Raw genomic sequence first — 3,354 nt, 5'->3', positions numbered from 1 at the left:
CGGACAACCTGTCAAGAGGTCGGTCGACAGTCGTTCCAGAAGCGCTTGGGATCGAAATCCTCAAGAGGGGGCGGGAAGCGCACAAAACAACTATCAGATCTGAGGAAAAAGGGGGCTGGCACTACAAGAAGAATCTTCAAATAGCTCTCTATATGTATCTACACTGTATTGGAAGATTCATCTACGGAAAACTATATACATATCTATGTACATCGATAGTCATGACATGGGGATTTCTTGGAAGAGAGAGTCACTTCCCCCTCCCACTACTGAAGAAGAGAAAGAGAATCATTTCCCCCTACCCCCTGTCTCTTTCTTGTCTTTTTTGTTCTGCTTCCTCCCCAGTTGAGGCTGCTTCAAAGCAAAAGTTAGAAGCAGAGAGGGTAAGTGCGAGGTAGCAAGTCACGGAGCGGTGAGCTCACTACAAAAAGTCTCGTAGTCATACCACGAGCATGACTAGGGGCCACAGAGAAGAAAAAGTTAGTGTGCCGCACGGAAAGAAGAGAAAGGAGACAAAGACAGCTTCCGGAGTACTTCCCGCGAGGGCGTTCCGTCCATTTCAAGCTTTCTCACACTCCGGTATCACCTCTTCCCTCCCAGACTTCCCCACGGCTGTGCCTGTCTGAGGGCGGTGAACGTTTTCTTCAGCTTCGACTTTTCTTGGTCTATGTATAAATGTTAGAGATAAAAATTCCCCCTGAGGAATGTTTCATTCCTTTCTAGAGAAAGATCTTTCCGCGCGAGAGGGCGAACGGGTGGACCCCGCGGAAATAACGGTGGAAGTACTTCACTCATGTTCAGTTAAGAATTTCGCAGGCAGACGACCGCTTTCCTTTCTTTGTTTTATTTCCCCAAGTAGTGCAATGGTAAGCTTTCGTCTCCTCTGCTTCTATCGCATGAAACCGGCATTCCGATCAACCAGGTTAGAACCAGCCGGTGATCAACAATAACCATCAAGATCTCTGCAGCAACTCACGGGCCCCTCAGGTGAGTCCTGAACGGCTTCAGAGACACTGCTGCCATCATGAAAGTCCATCGGACCCCGTCCAGAAGGCAACACCTCACTGCAACCACCAGCAGCCCTCTCTCCCAGTTCTGCGTTGAAACCGTTCAATTACCCCGTTTGAAGTAGTAGTGATAGCAGTAGTAACAGTAGTAGTGATAGTAGTAGTAGTGATGGTTCCAAGAGTAGTGATAGTGGCAGTAGCGCTGGTGGCAGCACTAGTAGTGATAGCAGTACCAGTGGTAATGGTAGTAATAGAAGTAGTAGTCATAGTACTAGTAGTGATACAAGGAATGGTAGTAGTGATACTCATTGAAGCGATACGAGCAGTAGTAGTGATAGTAGTCATAGTAATGGTAATAGTAGTATTTGTACTAGTGAAACCATTAGCAGTAGTGGTCGTAGGAGGAATAGTGATAGCAGTAGCGATAGTAGTATTAGCGGTAGTAGTAGCGATACTAGTAGTGATAGCAGTTGTAATAGTGATAGCATTAGTGCTAGTATCAGCAGTAGTAGTAGTGATAGCAGTAACGATAGTATTAGCAGCAGTAGTAGTAGTATTTGGAGTAGTTACAGTATTGGTCGTGTGTTTTCCTAGTAGTAAGGATGCTGAAGGAGGAAATGGTGTTTTCACCAGGACAGGCGTTTCTTTTCTTTTTAAAGAAGTGCATGCAGACACATAGTTTGATAGTGTATCTGTGTATCTGCATGCATTTGAAGAGACGAAGATTTGCGGTGGTTGCAGATAGATAGATGGATGAAGTCTTCCCGGAAAACACGACCGATCGAAGATCCGCTGTGTGTGCCTCCTGATCGAGAAGTGCGGTGTCTTCTGAATAGACCCTCGTTTGCGTTTTCCTAAGTGAAGCTCTTTGTCCCTCTTCCCCATATGATAGCCCAACCCAACCTCGTAGAAGACTCTTCCTTCTTCCACATCTATCTATCCTGATGTCTATCTATAGGAGAGTTTATCTCTTAGGCCAGCTTCTTTTTCTTCTGCTCATCCAGTCTGAGAAATAAGGCCAGAAAAGAAGGAAAGACTAGAGGAAAGATGATACACAGCAATGTCATAGAGTAGAGAAAAAGACCTGAAGAGAGAGAACAGCCATCCCTCTGTACCTCCCCCCCCCTTTCGTCCTTTCTGGCTGATCAGTAGCTATGGTCGGAAGATTGTTCTTCTGTCTCACCACTCTCCGACTACAAAGGAGAGGAAGAATCGTACAAGAGAGACGGAAACTGGTGAAAGTTGAGGTTCTACTACTTATTCTCCTCTCTTCAGGGAGAGATTTCCAGAAAGAACCAAACACTTCAACTTATGACACTCGGACAGCTTAAAACTGATATGGCTCCTCCCTCTCGTAAAGAAACAGAAAGACCATTCACCATACAAACACTCTAGAGGAGAGAAGAAAGCTGTACATTGGTATGCTTAAGCCTTCAGTTGAGAGAAAGCGATACTGAGGCTGACCGGTTGTTGTCTTTCACGGTGGTCCGCATACAGAACATGACGGTGAGATGAGGTGTATGCACATCACATTGACGTTCTTAGATAATGTATTATGTATTATCACGTCATATATCACGATGACGATAAGAAGGAGGGGAATACCTCAATCTGCGTCTATCTGTGTACGCTGGTGTGGTAATCCTTATGGACTGATATGTATGGAGCGTGTCCTGTATACGTGGGTAACATACACCTCCAGATCCACATGCAGCCCCACCACCGCGTAAGAGAGCTGTTTCGTACAGAGTAAAGGAGAAATGAGAACCGATACTTTAGGAGGGAAGGAGAACATGTTAAAGAACGAAGTCTTTTCCGAGGTGGAGAGTGTTTATCCTAGTTGCCTGATAACCATGAATGCGGCCACTTATATACAAGAACAGCCTGCACGAATGAAAATACTGGTGTATGGATGTCCCTAGGGAAAAAAAGCTGAGGATGAATGGGTGCATGCATAGCACGGCCATTGGGAGCATCTACTTAAGTAAGAATACACAGTGTATGTACCGTACGTGGCTGGCTTTGGACCTCAGCTAACTTGTGGTGTTTCTTGGCCTCTCTTTTCAAAGCATTTCTTCCGGCTCAATCTCTCAGAGTCTTCATCGTTCGCTGTTCTCGTTCGATTCTTTTGCATGCACTAATTGAAGTGACAGACCGCGGAATGAATGGATCTCGAAACACCGCAGGAAGGAAACTCTCACGCAGGGAACTTTGACATGTTCGGCGAAGAAGAATGGTTCCTCTCTCTTCCTCAATGTAAATACATGTATGATGAGTTCATCTGTGTCTATACACGTTGTTTCACATACGGTCTGCGCAACGGGAGTATCTCCGGTACACATATGTA

The sequence above is a fragment of the Cystoisospora suis genome (genome assembly GCF_002600585.1).
Source record: "Cystoisospora suis strain Wien I chromosome Unknown contig_5230, whole genome shotgun sequence".
Classification (NCBI taxonomy): Eukaryota; Apicomplexa; class Conoidasida; order Eucoccidiorida; family Sarcocystidae; genus Cystoisospora; species Cystoisospora suis.
This window is presented reverse-complemented; position numbering follows the sequence as displayed.